At 43.0% G+C, this 18,023-nt stretch overlaps 1 protein-coding gene across 17 annotated transcripts in view; it reads right to left on the minus strand.

The window, feature by feature from the left end:
* Nucleotides 1-18,023, minus strand: part of LOC102448489 (plasma membrane calcium-transporting ATPase 2) — an 858,088-nt gene that overhangs the window by 638,719 nt on the left and 201,346 nt on the right. The window contains exon 1 of one of the 17 annotated variants that reach the window (XM_075939332.1): nucleotides 9,900-10,175. The exons of the other annotated variants lie outside the window; for them this stretch is intronic. The gene's annotated coding sequence lies outside the window, so the exon portion shown is untranslated. Of the gene's footprint in view, nucleotides 1-9,899; nucleotides 10,176-18,023 lie in introns of those variants that run through there. 17 annotated transcript variants of the gene reach the window in all.

An 18,023-nucleotide genomic window follows, 5' to 3' on the forward strand; every position in this document is an offset into this window, starting at 1 on the left:
ATAGTGGAAGAAAGTAGTCACAACCATATATACCAAAGGATACAATTAAAAAAATGAACAAATATGAAAAGGACAAATCACATTGCAGAACAGGAGGGGGATGCGGGGGGGGGGGGGGGAGGAAGGAAGGTAAGTGTCTATGAATTGATGATATTAGAGGTAGGGAGAGTGGGATGTTTGTGAGTTAATGGTATTACAGGTGATAATTGGGGAAACTATCTTGGTAATGGGTGAGATAGTTCAAATGTTTGTTGAGTCCTTTTTGGAAAGTGTCGAATTTTAACATGAATGACAGTTCAGAGGATTCCCTTTCAAGTGCAGATGTAAAAGGTCTTTGTAGCAGAATGCAGGTGGTTAAGTCATTGAGAGAGTGTCCTTTCTGGTTAAAATGGCAAGAAACTGTTTTCTCTTTGTGATCTTGTCTGATATTTGTAGGCATTAATCCTTTGGCTAAGTGTCTGAGATGTTTGTCCAATGTACATAGCAGACGGACACTTCCCCCCCCCCCCCCTATCCATAACCCTTCCCCCCCCCTGCATCCAACTCACAAACATCCCACTCTCCCTACCTCTAATATCATCAATTCACAGACACTTACCTTCCTTCCTCCCCCCCCCCCCCCCCGCATCCCCCTCCTGTTCTGCAATGTGATTTGTCCTTTTCATATTTGTTCATTTTTTTAATTGTATCCTTTGGTATATATGGTTGTGACTACTTTCTTCCACTATTTGATCTGAGGAAGTGGGTCTGGCCCACGAAAGCTCATCATCTAATAAACCATCTTGTTAGTCTTTAAAGTGCTACATTGTCCTGCATTTTGCTTCAGCTACCCCAGACTAACACGGCTACATCTCTATCACGTGCCAATCTAGACGCTCTTTTCCGCAAATGCTTTTAATTGTCTGGGAAGGTGTATGGGGCTGGAGCAGGGATGCAAAATGTTTGGATTACATGAGATAGAGGAGCAGAGGGTTGGGAGAGGGAGGGTCTAGGGTGTCACAGACAGACTCTGGCTGGGAGGCCTTACCTGGTTCCCAGCCAGCAGTGCAGCAGTTTCCTCAGCTAGGATCCCTGCCTTCCTGCCCTGTACATGCTCAAGGGAGCTGCCAGAGCCATGTATACTGCTCAGAACTGAATGCTGTAAGTCCCGGGGGTGTGAGGAAAGAGGTTCACTTTCCATGCTGCCTATCCTGCAAACAGGCAGCTGTTATTGGCTAAAACCAGCCAATGGGAGCAACTGGATACTGGGGCAGCATGAGAAGCCTGTCTCCCCTCCCTCTGGACTCTCCGCGTTCAGAAACACACAAGTGGCCTTGCAGCAGATTTCCTGAGTACCAAGCTGGGATGGGGCAGGCAGGGACTTAGCTGAGGCTCTTGCCAGATCTGGGCAGCTTGGCGGGCCAGATCTGGCCCACAGATCATCTTTTGCCCAGCCCTGGTGTAGGAGCAAGCTAGGTGTGTGGGGTCTTGGCATGGTAGGAATGAGGGGTTTTGGGGTGCAGGGTCTAGGTATAGGGGGAGTTACTTACCCACCTCCATGCCCTCATGAATCCCAACAAGATCTCCTGCTGATCCCATTGGCTGCAACTCCGGCCAATGAGAGCAGCAGAGAAAGTCTATCATTAGTGGAAGCAAAATGCAGGACAATGTAGCACTTTAAAGACTAACAAGATGGTTTATTAGATGATGAGCTTTCGTGGGCCAGACCCACTTCCTCAGATCAAATAGTGGAAGAAAGTAGTCACAACCATATATACCAAAGGATACAATTTAAAAAAAATGAACAAATATGAAAAGGACAAATCACATTGCAGAACAGAAGGAGGATGCGGGGGGGTGGGAAGGGGGAGGAAGGAAGGTAAGTGTCTGTGAATTGCTGATATTAAAGGTAGGGAGAGTGGGATGTTTGTGAGTTAATGGTATTACAGGTGATAATTGGGGAAACTGTCTTGATAATGGGTGAGAAAGTTCAAAGACTTGTTAAGTCCTTGTTGGTAAGTGTCTAAATGACTTAGCCACCTGCATTCTGCTACAAAGACCTTTTACATCTGCACTTGAAAGGGAATCCTCTGAACTGTCATTCATGTTAAAATTCGACACTTACCAACAAGGACTTAACAAGTCTTTGAACTTTCTCACCCATTATCAAGACAGTTTCCCCAATTATCACCTGTAATACCATTAACTCACAAACATCCCACTCTCCCTACCTTTAATATCAGCAATTCACAGACACTTACCTTCCTTCCTCCCCCTTCCCACCCCCCCGCATCCTCCTTCTGTTCTGCAATGTGATTTGTCCTTTTCATATTTGTTCATTTTTTTTAATTGTATCCTTTGGTATATATGGTTGTGACTACTTTCTTCCACTATTTGATCTGAGGAAGTGGGTCTGGCCCACGAAAGCTCATCATCTAATAAACCATCTTGTTAGTCTTTAAAGTGCTACATTGTCCTGCATTTTGCTTCAACTACCCCAGACTAACACGGCTACATTTCTATCACTATCATTAGTGGGTGTTCCCTCAATGAGCCGGGCAGGAGGGAGGCGAGAAACACAGCATGGAGTTGCTTGTTCTGATCTCTCTTTACTCACCTATTCTTCCCCCACCCCCAGGAAAGCCTTTGATTACTGCCATTCCTCCAGCTGAGCTAGACAGGAGGGAGGCAAGAAATGCAGCATGGAGCCACTTGTTCTGCCCTCTTTCTCTTTTGAAGCAGTCTGGCAGGGTCGGGGCTTGGCATACGTGCTCTCCACTGTGGGGAATGAGGGGAGGAGGATTAGCTCGTGCCGCAGACCACCTGGGAGACAGCCGCGGACCCCTAGTGGTGCACGGACGGCACTTTGAGAACCACTGATCTAGCACAATTTCGGGGGAGTTGGATAAAATCTCTATTTAAATCCAGGATTACCAACCTAAAAATCATAAACCAATCAATAAATCATAAATCACTCAAAATAATAAATCAGGCTTGGCAAAAATGGGATGGGCTTAAATAATGAGATTTTATTAAAGCAAAATGCAATTCTGATTTTTATTTGCCTTCTGTTTTTTATGCCTTTTAAGATTTATGTTTTCCCATTTTATTCCATAACCATGAGGATTAAACATGGTTTTTAAACGAAGGCTGAGATTCACACATAGTCACATGACTGGAGCATCTGGACTATTAAGGAAAACACAAAATGTCTCGAAACTCATGATAAAATTTCAGAAATTGGCAACATACAAAAACAGTATGTATTTTACTGCTTTCCTAGATCAGAGGTACTTCAGACTGCATTGCTTCTTAACTCAAGGGAAATGTGAGAATTTGCTAACTGATTAATCAGTTCTAGGATGCTTCTTTAAGGCTATGTCTACACTGCTGAGCTATTTCGGGATTTTTCCAGTATCCCGAAATAGCTATTCCGCATCTTTTGGGCAATCCCTTTATTTCGAAATATGACAGGCTCACTATTCCGACATTCCTGTAAACCTCATTCCACGAGTAAGGGACATTTCAGAATAGTGCTCTATTATTTCAAAATTAACTTGAAATAAGCTATGCGATTTGTGTAGCTCAAAATGCATAGCTTATTTCAAGCTACAGGTGCAGTGTAGACAGACCCTTAATGCAGTCATGCAAAATGCTTTAGCATAACAACATGCTAGTGTAACCCATACACCTACTGAATGTGGTTCGCTATCCCATATAGTGACACTCTGACCACTTACAGAGAGAAAGAATAAGTTTTCTCTACAGCCTTATCTGAGGCAGCTTGCTTTTTAGCTCAAGCTGTAGAGAGGTTCATGAACTAAGCTCCAGAGAGTCCAGGTTCAGTTCCGCTTGCTGGTGTTACATTAGATTCTTGCAAGTCATCATCACTCCTTGGCATTCTTTAATCTCCACACTCCGAAGCTGTCATTTAAAAAATGACAGGGAGAAATCTAGGGTTGACTATACAACAAATGTTCAGCTGTTGGGATAAGCAGTTAGAATTACAGTACAGTATCTTATCTGAACTATTTAATCTTCCTGCAGTTGCAAAACTTGGAATAAAATTTCATGAGAACAGATTTTCTTGTAAGATTACTGGTACTTTCTTGCTTTGATCTCCCCTGAAATTATTTAAGAGCAGTTTTTCCCACAATATCTTGGAACTTTTGATTCTGTCCACAACTCGGATGAAAAAGTGAACTTTAAAAAACGAAGCTAAGTTTTTGTAACTTCAAAAAAAGTGGTTTTCAGTTTTGTGTGGAACAGTTTGTGTTATGTTTTATGTCTACTGATTTGCCAGTTCCTTTGTAAGAAAAAGAAAAATGACAAAAAGCCACAAATCCAGTACTCTTTCTGTGAACCTCATTTTTTATGCATCATAAAACTCCCAATTTCTGATGATAGTCTTCCCGTCCCTAAAATTTTCTATCTTTAACCTTTATTGCCTTTTATCTGTGCATATTTCTGCCTCAAATGTGTAGATTAAAATTCATCACTTAAGCACATACTTTAATACTCCCCAGAATAAGGATAGACTTAAAACTATCAGTTTCACTAAACCTATGCACTCACTGCAGCTGAAATTGGAGGGTTTTATTAAAAAGAAAAGTTGTGGCTCCTTTAAGATGTCTATTGTCTTTGGCTTTGGAGGAAAAAGCAAAAAGGCACTGAGCCAAGGGAAGACTGGAAGAAGCAGGTCCAGATGGGACACTTGACCCCTCATGCATATCAGGGAAGGGTGTGTATTTATTCAACTGTCCATCCCAAATAAAACCCTCCCTCTTCATGGACCAGCACAGCCACCCTCCATCCAGTGGGACTGGAGAAGGACCAGGTTTTTGTGATTTGCTATGGGCAGTCTTTTTCTTTTAGATTAATCTGCCAGGCTGGCCAGGGTGGGTTTTTTTCACATTCTCCACATCAGGTTAGAGACCCTATTGGGTAGGTGTCAAGGGGCGGTGCTGCCCTGCACTGAAGCCCCGGGAGCTCCCCTGGTCCAGCTGGCCAAACAGGCCCCACCTACACGGCCCTGCTGGGCATGCTCAAGAGGGAAGCTGGGGATAACAGCCCAGGGAGACAGTCAGTCAAGGGGATGATAGCCGGAGGGGCAGGAACTCAGGGAGGAGTTCCTGCACTGCACCGACTACCGCAGCTGTCCCAGGAGCAACACCAGCCGCCCCAGGAGCAGCACCAGCCACTGCAGCCACCCCAGGAGAAGCAGCCTCAGCTGCAGTCGCAGCGACAGCATCGGGAGGGGAGATCGTCGGACTGGGACTGACCCGGGGAGCTGCACGCAGAGGACGGCGTACAACGTTGGAGGGGGTAGGAAGGAGCCCAGGGCAGAGGAGTGACCTCCGGGAGCTCGGCGTGTTCCAGCAGGCATCCCCGCCAAGCAGACAGCGAAAGCTTTCGCTGCCATCAGGGCCCTGGGTGGGACCCAGTGGAGTGGGAGGGCCCGGGTCCCCCTACCTCCCCACCCCAACACAACCATGCTCCCTAGATTTTGGGGGGAAAGCTCACCAAGGAACTAGGCCGGAAGGCCATCCACAACCCTACAGAGGGACTTGTACTTTGGGATTGGATCTAGAGGGCCATACCTGTATAGAAGGACTTGGACCTTGGGGAATTGGGCCTATAAGGCAGTATATGCCCTAAAAGAGGGGCATCTGTGTGAAACTAAGAGCAGCCCTTTCCAAAGGGGGCTGTAACCCAGCTATAGGGAACGTCTGGGTTACCGAGGGGCAGGCACCCCCTCGACAGTAGGTAAGGTGATGTTCTTGTGGTTTAGCAGGCAGCAGGTATTCACTGCAGGTATTTGTTCCATAGAGATACAATTTCTTGATAAACAGGAGTTAGAACTGGACTTAGGGGAAGGCATTCCCTAAGGATGTTCAGGAAGGAGAGAGAGCTCCTACTGCCTGGTACTGAAGAGCAGCACTTTATTGCTGGGTATTTCTCAGGTGTGTGAATAAAGTTGTGGCTTAATTAAATCACATTATCTGTTTCTTTCTGCATGGCAGGACAAAGCCAAGAGTATTAGAGCAGAAAGCGAAGGCAGCCAGAGAGGGCATGAAGAACAACTGGTCTCTGTCCTCTTTATAACAACCCTTACCAGAGCTGAAAAATTTTTATCAGCTCAACAACCAAGCAAGCTCCCATTGAAAATAATAGGAGTTGCTGGATAATCTGCTGAACTAAAAAACTGGTCACTCTATTGACACGCCTAAAGAGGAGAAAAACTTTTGAAGAAAAACACTGGCCACTTAGTGCCTCTGATATACACAGGTACAATCCAGACTAATGACTATATGTGGGTGGCACACCCACCATGTAACCTGGGAGGCCATTTACAATGCTTTGCTGCTGAAGGCTCCAGCCTGGACTGCTCACAAACAGCATCCAGCACATTAGGCCTGTCTTCTCTGCAGCAGTATATCACCCTCAGTATGACTAACGTAAATGGAGTTGATGTAGCTTAGATTAACTTAATGCAGTGCCTATGCCATGCTGCATCTGTCAATGGGAGAGTGTCTCCTGTGGACTTGCTTTACTTTTCACTTTCCAGTGGAGTACTGGAGTTGACTGGAGAGCACTCTGCCATCAATTTATTGGGTCTTAACGAGACCTCTACTGTGTCAATCAAAAGTAGCATCAGTCTCCAGGAAATGCAGACATGGCTTAAGTCACTTCCAGCTAAGTCTGTGAATCTACTGGAGCCAGCTAGCCCACACTTGGTTCTTCCAGGCTTATGTTTCCAACAGAAATCTATGTCCTGTTGTAAAGTCATTATACTGCTAGGCTATGTCTATAATAACAACAACATCAAAAATAATTTAACAACCTCAAACTATTCAGAAATTCAGAAACAGAAAACTGATGGGCAGTGCAAACTATCTTCCAGCCAGTACATGCCCTTCATCAATCATCCCATGCCTGGGAATTGGTTCTCCACTAGTGCACCTTCTACTAAAAACCCCCTTGTATACACTATGAAATTAGGTCAAATTTATTATGGTCAATTTTTAGCACCCAATTTTGTAAAGTTGATGGTCCCCACTGTGCCCAAGAGTTTAACGTAGCGTATCCCCAGTAGGGGGACTTTGGCAGCAATGCACTATGAGTAGATATCCCACAGTCCCAGTCACCCCTAATAATTTTGAGTTAGGCTCCCACTGCCTGATGGGACAAAGGAAATGCAGCGGTCATTCTGGGCACATGTCATCAGTGTCCCATAATGCACTCATCTCCTCTCTCACCTCCCTTCCTCCCCCCTCTCAGCAATGGCAAACATTGGAGCAATGCAGCTGCCCGGAAGCCAAGAACATTAACTTTTACAGCACTGCCTCTATCTCTCTATGCAGAAGAACCAGAAACCCCCTACAGATCCATGTAGCCCCCAAAGGGAGGGGAGGAAGTGGCCTAGAGGCAGCTGATCCTCATCTGGCTGCATTGTGGACAAAGACCCTGTCAGCATGACCCTGTCCTCATTCCACGAGGAGTAACGGTAGTTCGAACTAGGAAGCCTAGTTCGAACTACCTAGTTCGTGCCACGTGTAGCCGCGCGGCACACGGTTCGAACGAGCGGGGATTTAAAAATGGCGGAGCCCCGCTTATGCAAATGAAGCCTGGGAAATTCAAATCCCGGGCTTCATTTGCAAGTGCGGTATGACTACATTACCCCGCTAGTTCGAACTAGCGGGGTAGTGTTGACATACCCTTACTTATTCGTGCCTTGCACTGCCTCAGGGGTTGGGGATACTAACTGTATCTGTGCCCCTCAGCCCTGAAAACAGGCCCAAGCCACCTGCTCTGATGGAGGGCCCTGGGCTCAGAACTGACTGCGGCTCAGCCCTGAATAGAGGTCCCGGCCATTGATGCTTTGGTGCCTGCCCTGACATAGGATTTGGACTCATAACTGTTTGCTCCTTTGCCCTGATTGCAAGCAAGAGACCCTAACTGCCCACCACTCAGCCTTGTTTCCTGGCTAATTCCCCAACTGTGGGCAAAGCCAAATTTACTGTTCTTGTCATGAAAAGCAGGAGTACAGAAATTGACATTAATAGCCCTTAAAGTTGGTGGAATGGGCTTGGTGGTATGGAATTATTATTTAGAAAATTGACCTTATGTGGTGAAGTTCGACCTAATCTCATACTGTAGACCAGGCCAAAGAAGCAAAACTGCCTGACAACTATCAGCATTTTTGTATATCTATTCTTAAGTGCAACAGAAGGAGCATCTGCTCATTTTTAGCTTTGCTTCCTTGATCTTAGGGATTTAGGTTTAACCGCTACAAACGCTCTCTGCAAACATGAGATTTAAAAAAAAGGAGCTAAAGCTCATTCACATGAGTTGATCAGCGATTTCCCCCATTTGTTCAAAAGCAGGCAATTCCAAGAACACTTCAACAGGTAATATGTGTGCCTTTTAGAATGCAGACACATACACACAGCAGACTGGTGTGATAAATAGGATGAATATCTCCCTGTTCAGAAAACAAGGTCAATCCAATGAGTTGTACTGAAAAGGAAAGAATATACACCCTCAGTGGCAGGTACTGCTATATTTATTCTTACTGCACCTTAAGCATAAAGGAAATCTATGCTGTGTAGGAATACATTTACTGGAGCTTGTTTTCTCACCTTTTCTCTTCTACATTCTGCACGTCTTCTCTCTAATTTTATTACTGGCATTGTCATAATTACAGTTACCCAATTATTCCACTTTTTTCTGTTAATTATGTTGGCTCACCAAACATGCAACCACTTTCCAATCACAGAAGATGTAGTCTTTTGTGTTGGTATTTTGCCATGTTTTTAGTGCCCAGGGTGAAGAACATTTTCAGTACACATGCACATGCACAGGTGCATGGATGGACACATACACACACACAGTCACCGAAGCTCACCCCCTGCCTCCCATATATATACAAGACTGAATGGTAGAGCCATGTGGGCAGCCTCCGGAAACTGGTTGGTATCCTGAGCAACCTCTCTCCTTGCCCATGCCTAGGGCCCTGCACAGTCCACACATTGAAGACACATGAACACAAGCACAAGACATAGGAATGGGACCTAGAGCTGTAAAATACAGAGAACCACAAAGTAACCAGGAAAGCTAGAAACAGAAATCCAGTTTTCCTGTCTCCCAGCGTGCGCTGCACATATTCCCCTAGACTCACCTGTGATTCTCTCTTTTAAAAAATGATAAAAGATTTGCTAATTGTCCTAAACAGTTGTAAGGATTATGTTTCTATTTTTGTCCGCCTTCCCCCCCAAAAAATTTTTTTCTACCATATATATGTAACCTCCTTTTTCCTCCTCGGGTTGTGGGAGCAGGTCACACTCACGGGTGTGCCTGGGTGCCTGATGGTTTTAACATAAAAGGAGATCCTGAGAACTCCAGTAGTGATGTTGTTTAGTTGGGGAAAACCCTACCCACCCCCTTGCTGCAGTCCCTTGCTCATAAAGAATATACCATGGTGGTGCCTCCACCTGGCTGGCCTTGTACACACTCACTGGTGTGCCTTGAGAGCCTCCAGGAATAAACTCATTCCAGTAATAATCTGGATCTAATTCCAGAACAACAACTACAAATCATATACATCTAATAGATTACATTAAAATAAACAATCTTTACTTAACAAATAATCAGGGTTTAACAGATTAACAATGAATAACATTAACATAATGCACAACAATAACTGGAACTTATAGATCTGGCATTTGCACTGCCAATATTGATCCCACCCCAGAGTGTGCACACCCCTGGACTCAGAGTCCCAGACTCTTGCTTGCGTGGATGTGCTCGAAGAACTGCAGCTGTAATGGAGATTCTCTGTAGGCAGTGTATATGAGAGTCCAATCTAGGCAGTAGCTCTGTGCCAGGCCGCACTTTCCCAAAAATGCCCAGTTACTTACAGTCTCATGCTGTGCCTATCAGAAGCAGCCTGCTAGATCCCAGTTCCAAAGGCATCTAGTCCTAGTCTGAAGCTGCACTCTAACAGCCCCTGGACTGGATCAAACTCCTTCACAGCAGCCTGGCTCCCCTTCTGTTCCAAAGTCCAAGGGCAGAGTCCCACAGTGCTACGCCTCTCTTCTCATGCACGTGGAGAGACCCCGATCTCCCACACAAGAGTCACTTCCTTCCTATTTTTCTCAAGGGCTCATGGGAATTGTAGTCTGTGAGGCTGGATTGCAGCACACAAGGTCTTCCCAGAAAATAAGCAGAAGCACCTTTAGTGAGGGGACTACGTATATATTAATTTCCAGTCCATCCCCAGTGAGCACATCTTTGGCATAAACTAGTACACATACCCCATCAACATTTTCACAAAACCAAAAAAAGAGAGAAATGTTCCTTTTTCATTTGGAATATATATTATCCAGCTCTGAAACAGACCTTTTCTTGTTACAGTGATGATAAAATCAGGTATGAGGTATCCTTTCCACAGCCTATCCTCTAAAGGTTAGCTTTCCTTGAGCATGCTCAAGTACTAGAGGAAAGTGCAGGTGTGTGTTCTCTGAGGTTATGTGTAGCCTGAGATAAACTAGCCACTTCCTTTTTAAAAGAACATTCTGTCAGTCAGAAAGCAAAAATATATCAATAACTAAATGGGAATATTAGTGCCATAAGCTACACTTTCATAATATCTACAAAGTTCTGTCACTTTTTACATTATGCACAGATCTCCATTTGCTCTTCTAGGATATCTAAAAAGAGATACATGTAACAGCTTGCCTGTGGCTTTAAAAATAAATAAAAATAAGCAGATTTTTTAGGATGCAACAAAGCCAGGAGCTGCAGTGAAATATAAAATGCACAATTAAACTTCTCAGAGTTTAATTACAGCAAATGTCTGACAATCAAGAATCTAAAAGGCTGCCTTTCAATAACAAAAGATGGCTCTGGATAAATAAAAAGGGAACCCTATTCCTGCCATGGACTTTCCAAAGTGCTATTTTCCTTCTCACTCCCCCTCTGCCTCCACAACACTTGTTTCCAAGTATTCTACTACTCAGACCACAGACCACTTCCAGGGTAATGAGAAATTACTTAATTCACTACAGCAGGTGGCTAGGATTTGTGACTTTGTCCTCAATGTGGGTACAATTTATACCTTCAAGTTAGCAGCACTTCTGTGGGTTCCCACATCCCGCATGGCCCTACAACATACCAACATTTTTATAAAATACAGGACTGTGTAGCACTTTAAAGACTAACAAGATGGTTTATTAGATGATGAGCTATCGTGGGCCAGACCCACTTCCTCAGATAATAAACCATCTTGTTAGTCTTTAAAGTGCTACATAGTCCTGTATTTTGTTTCAACTACACCAGACTAACACGGCTACATTTCTATCACTATTCAACATTTTTATGACTGCTTAGAACAATGCTTCCTCAATTCTCATCACCCAGGCTACGTCTACACTGGCATGATTTTCCGGAAATGCTTTTAACGGAAAAGTTTTCTGTTAAAAGCATTTTCGGAAAAGCGCGTCTAGATTGGCAGGACGCTTTTCCTCAAAAGCACTTTTTGCGGAAAAGCGTCTGTTGCCAATCAAGTCACGCTTTTCTGCAAAAAAGCCCCGATTGCCATTTTCGCGATCGGGGCTTTTTTGCGGAAATCAAATCTCTGCTGTCTACACTGGCCCTTTTGCGCAAAAGTTTTTCAGAAAAAGACTTTTGCCCGAATGGGAGTAGCATAGTATTTCCGCAAAAGCACTGACAATCTTACATGAGATCGTCAGTGCTTTTGCAGAAATTCAAGCAGCCAGTCTAGACACAGCCCCAGGGTCTTTCCTTTATTTGAATTACACTGATATCTTTATTCCACTCCACCATCAACCTCAGTTTGGATCAATCCACACACAAGAGAGCCACTTCCTGGGCACTCCTAAACCCCAACCCATGATATGCCTTCATTCAGAACATGTCACCTGATCCACCATCTACAGCCAAGCCCTTATATATATATATATATATATATATATGGAGATATACCTAGCTCATAGAGCTGGAAAGGATCTTGAGAGGTCATTGAATCCAGGCTTCTGCCCACACAACAGGACCAAGTACCATCCCTGACAGATTTTCCCCAAATTTTTAAATGGCCCCCTCAAGGACTGAACTCACAACCCTGGATTTAGCAGGCCAATGCTCAAACCACTGAGCTATCCCACCCCTAGCTGCAGTTGCTCCAATCCCAGAAAGAGAGAGACATCTACAGGAGCTCTATCAAGTATTCTTAAAACTATAGTACCTGTCTAGGGAAACGAAGAAACAGAGCCAGGTAGGTTCCTAGAAGCCACCTACTAACAGGACAGACTCACCAAAGAAAGCAACAGAACACCACTGGGCATTACCTATAACACCACTAGGCATTCTCCCAGCTAAAACCTCTCCAGCACATCATCAGGGATCTACAACTTATCCTAGATGATAATCCCTCACTCTAATGGACCTTGGGAGGCAGGCCAGTCCTCACTTAGATAGCTGCCCCAACCTGAAACAATTATTCACCAACCACATACCCCACAACAGAAACTCTAACCCAGGAACCAATCCCTGCAGTAAACCTTGTTGCTAACTCTGTCCACACTACCCTAGCGACACCATCACAGGACCTAAGCACATCAGCCATACCATCAGGGCCGTGTTCACCTGCACATCTACTAATATGATATATGCCATCATGTGTCAGCAATGCCCCTCTGCCATGTCCATTTGCCAAGCAAATACTCTCTGTGCAAAAGAATAAATCAACACAAATCTGACATCAAAAAACCAGTCAAGAGAGCACTTCCGCCTCCCTAGACACTCAGGCCGTGTCTGGACTACAAAGTTCTATAGAAAAAAATATGCCAATTACGAACTGCAGTTTGCGTATCTTTTTCTGCTTTTCTTCCATCTACACTGGGCCAAATTTCGGGAAAAAAAGCGTCTTTCAGAACATCCCTTCTTCCTCGTCTACACTGAGGTTTACAGGGATGACGAAAAAACGTGTCTGCTTTTCTGAAATGTTTTTTGGAAAAGCAGACACATTCCTAGGATGCGGCAGGGGTTTTCTGGGATACCTTTGGAATCCCGGAAAAACTCTTCAGTCTAGACATACATTTAGTAACAGATTTGAAAGTCACCGTACAGGTCATATGTACTATCAGACTGGGTTTGAATAGAGACTGGATGTGGCTAGCTCACTACAAACAATAATTCCCCCCTTTCTCACCTTTTTATCAACTGTTGGGAGCAAGCCACATCCACCCTGACTGAATTGGCCTTGTTAGCACTGGTTCTCCACACAGTACTGTCACACTCCCATTTTACATGTGTATATATATCCCCGCCAAACTGAAGATCCATTTCATGCATCTGATGAAGCCCCCAGCCCATGAAAACTTATGCCCAAATGAATTGGGGGGCCTGCTCCTACCCAGCTATGCTGGAATGGCCCACCTGTCCATCTGCCCTTAAGTCAGTTAACTAGTTAAACAATGTATTTAACCAATTAAAAAGGATTATACATCCCTAGTAGAGATCATGAGAGTCTTGTGTCTTTACATCTAAAGATAATCCATTCAGGAGTGAAATCAAGATGATTACTGTTCCATCAAAAAGTTCTTTGTGGACAGAATGTCTCTGACTAAAGTTTTACAGCTTTAGTACAGCATTGTATTAATTCAACCAGCTTCTACATAAATGTCACAACAAAAATATTTCTTCTTCATCAACGAGTCTATTCAAAATGAGCTTAACATTAGAAGTGAAGTAAATTAATCTGTGAGAATTTTGTGAAATTAACTTGATTAATATGTGTTAGAACAAGAATGACCATTAGGTTAAGGTTACCTAAGCATTTCAGTTCTAATTACCTGTTTGCAGTTACACTAGTTTACAAAAATATTCACATTTCAAGGATCATCTCTGCCCAAAGGAAAATGCTTGTGTAAGTTTAAGAAACCTGGTTTTGCCAACTTGTGAAATTAATACCCTCCGTGTTGGGAAAAAACAACCAAATTTTGTGGGGGGTTTTGGTTGTTTTTGGTTGTTTGTTTGTTTTTGCCACTGTATAGCACCACTAGAAAATGTATATTTGGCAAGGAAATAGCACTCCCTGAGGAGAGCTTAAGTGTTTACTGAAGCTGGATTTTGATTATAACCCTTGAGCTGCCCTTTGTGCATGTGTCATACTTCCCCCCGCCCCAGGATGTTTTCATTTTGGGACTAAAGGGCTCCCGCTGACTTCATTGGACATTGAATCAGGCCCTAGATTTGTATGAAGGCAAGGAAGACTGCTCTGTGCGAGCGTGCATAGCTAAGTAGCTGAATACTGAAAAATGACCTGAATGTGCATGCCAGTTCAGGCAAGGCCCACCATAAAAACTTTACAACCTCCATTGGTAGGAGTGTGGCATGTAGCACATGAAACAATTATATTTATAATCATACATATAAAAGCAGATTTAAGATTAGATATGTAACTTTAATTTTATAATTTCTTTACTTGAGTGCTGAACTACGCAATCTTAATGGTATCCTCAATTATTTAATGAATACCAATGAATAGTACAGGCAATGTAATATAACTTGCTATTACTATGACAAAGCCGCATTTTATATTATGTATATTTATAGTTGCAAAACAAGCTTTTTATCCTGTTTACCATTCTTTGCTCTCTCAAAAGCTCTTCTACATTATTGCTTACCCAGTGCTTAAACAAGTGACCTTTAAACAAGCATACATAAAATAGAAGCTACAATAAAGCTTCTACACTACTCTATCTCAGTATTTAAACTGCACTCAACCATGATATTAGAGTACCAAGCAAAATGAAAAAGTAGTCAAAATGAAGCTTTTTTCTTTCTTCCTCTTCCCCTTATCAGAGGGTCTACTTAGTAGTTAAACATTATTAATAATCATATCTTATTATGGAAAACCAAGTAGGATGGGGTTTTTACATTTTGGTCTGAAGATAACACAGCAGCTGTTTCAGCTTTTAATGTAACTTTTAAACTCCTTGTTCTGCAATTCAAAAGGGGGCTCTACTTTTAGCTCCCAAGTGACATGTCTGCAGTGCTATCCAATATATATGTCTCTGGATCTGAGAGACTTTTAAATAACCCATGAGGAAAAACATAAATTACTCCTTAACATATAATTAAAAGCAAGCATCTTCTTACAAAAGTACAAACCCAAGCTTTTTGTTAACTTACTAGGAACTTATGTATCTGTAAAACCCAAGAGTTTTTCAACCTTAGGCCTTACAAAGGGATTTAATTTACTCTTTTGTTAAGTAAGGAAACTTAAAGAAAAAACCCTCCTTTCCTAATAATGATACAGCTAAGACCACAGGGTTTCCCTGCTAACACTCTGCCTTTTAAACTTTACTCTGAGAGGGTTAAATGATACTTTGACATTTGGCCCTGTATATGTGATTTTTAAATGTTTCAATGGTACATTCTAAAGCCGGCAATACTTCAGGTGTTTCTAACAAACAAATGTTGTGTTTCTGACAGATTATAGCCTGGATGTGTCAGAAAAGGCAAGGGTATTTTTCACAGAAAACTTAGCTACAGAGCATTTCAAAGCCAATCAACTGACACAATATACATAGGGCCTGATTCCGATGTAAATCTGGAGCAACTCTTTTAAAATCATTGGAGTTACACCAGAGTAAATGAGATCAACATCTGGCTGCTAAAACCAATCCTTTTCATGGAAGTGAAAATGAGATGATTGTAATATATTTAATTTGTGAAACTGAATCCTTTTACTCAAAATACATTGAATTTATTTATAAAATTAATTATATAGCGTAATCACTAATTATCTTACTGGAGTGTTAATTTTCAGTGTTTGGTAAAAACCATTAATAGTTTCCCAGTTCCTTTAGAAATACATGAAGAAACCTATACAGGCAGAATTAGAAAATAGATTTTCAAGAATTACTTCAGACTGATTTTTCTGAAGCTATATTACAGCTATTGAGGCTATTGGTGGCTCTCTGCTTTTGACATTGTGCCTACCAATGCGTTGATGCAATGCTGAGTCAAAGTAACGTGCCTTCAGTGGCGCAAATTACTTAAGCAAGAGCTGCTGAGCTGTCATCCTTCTTTTTGATGACACTACTAAGACAATATAAATATTTATGAATATTGTATTATTATTAAAGTACACTTAATTAGGAAACTAAAAGTTGGCAGAGATCTAACTTGCCAGTTCAAGAATATCTCATGTATTGGGGAAAATATTATCTTATGGTTGAGAAAGTGGGGCTTGAGCATTGGGAGTCTCTATCCTCACCGTAGACCAGGGTGAGAAGGGAAACTTTCTATTTGCTCCCTGGCTTAATCCTGGATTGCACAGTGGCTGCTCCAGCCCCTGTGGATTCTGCTCTCACCTCCACGCAATCTGCCGCGCCTCCCCCTCCCCCCCCCCACACACGCACTCAATCAGTGTACACAGCTTACTGGGAATGATGCATGTGAATCATCCGTCTCTGTGCCTTCCAGTTCCACTGCCCTGAACTGTAGTGTCGGGCTTTGTATCATGTCACTGATGGATCACACCAACTTTAACAAGCATTATTAAAATCATTCCAATCTTGCATTAAAGAAAAAAAAACCCAAAGGAAAAAACAGTTAACGGATATAAAACTTGGAGAACTACATCTTCCATGTTATCAAATCACCATTCTCTCTTTTTGGAGTCTATTACAAGGGAAATCCCTGCTGGACACAACCTTTTAGAAAGGGAAAGGGAAAGGGAAAGGGAAAGGGAAAGGGAAAGGGAAAGGAAAGGGAAAGGTATGATTCAGTGATCTTCAACTCCGGTTGTTTCTGAAGTCCAGGGCTGTTTCTTGAAAGATGAAAAGATAAACTCAGACCAGAGAAAAGAACAGCAACAACAATGATCCAGTGTCTGTCTCTGGCATTTGTTATCTCTTGCAGCCATGTGGCGAAACACAGACACGGAGCACTCTCATCAGTCACTCTGTGGACATTGACACTGGAATTAAAGACCCATGCTACAGACATATGGGCTGAAGCTGGAGTCTTGACCCAGAGCCTGGGCTCCAGCCAGAGCATTAACATCTACACAGCAGTTTTACAGCTTTGCAGCTCAAGCCCTGAAAGCCTGAGTCAGCTGACCTGGGCCAGCCATAGGCATTTAATCACTGTGTAAATGTATCCTCTCTGACTTGGCAAATGCACCCCCATGTCAGACTGAAGGCACATGTCTTGCCTTGCCCTGCTGGTCAGAGGCTCGTAGCTGTGCTAGTCAGGTTGTCGTGGATAGCTTGGTCAGGAAGCAAAAGAGAGAAAGATTTTAAAAATAGGAGAAATAAAATAAGGAAGGAAAAAGACATATTAGGCAGGAGCCAGAAAGTCAAATCTGGTGTTCAGCTGAGGCCAGTGGAGGTGGTAGCATGTAGCCCCCTCTTCTTCTGACTTGAGCTGGACAGGAGTATAAAGGCCCAGCAGTGTCAAAGTGCATATGGGGGTGCATAGACAGCAGCATTCATAATGGTAAAGCTTGGTGCTTACTGTCCCAATGAGTGACCTCAAATAAAGATTGTCCTTAAGCAGTGAAAACTCGTGTTGTGACTTCAATTACAATTTCCCATTGCCTACTGCCTTGTCATGACTATTAAGAACAGGTGATCACATGTGATCATTATCCTCTTGCTGCTGCCTGCTATCGCTCATGGGCTAGTAGGAAAAATGGATTTTGGAGTAATCAAGTCCTGGTATGATGGGAGCCTGGAAGGCAGTTTTAGCTGCCTCAAGGAGTATCAAGGGACATATCTTAGAGCTTGTGCAAAAAGCAAGCAAAACATTTAGACGTAGCCTGGGTGTAAGGGAACAGGGAAACACTGAGTAAGGATGTGAGAAAGTTTAGGGGAAAAGTAACCAGATGGATTTGAAGTGATGGTTAGACACCCACAAGGAAATGTCATAGACAGGTCAAGATTCTGGTTTGGAAAGAAGAGAACAGTCCACATAGGTAGCTGAATTTGTGTTTGCAGATGAGATTACCC

Source organism: Pelodiscus sinensis, chromosome 11, assembly GCF_049634645.1.
Source record: "Pelodiscus sinensis isolate JC-2024 chromosome 11, ASM4963464v1, whole genome shotgun sequence".
Taxonomy (NCBI): domain Eukaryota; kingdom Metazoa; phylum Chordata; order Testudines; family Trionychidae; genus Pelodiscus; species Pelodiscus sinensis.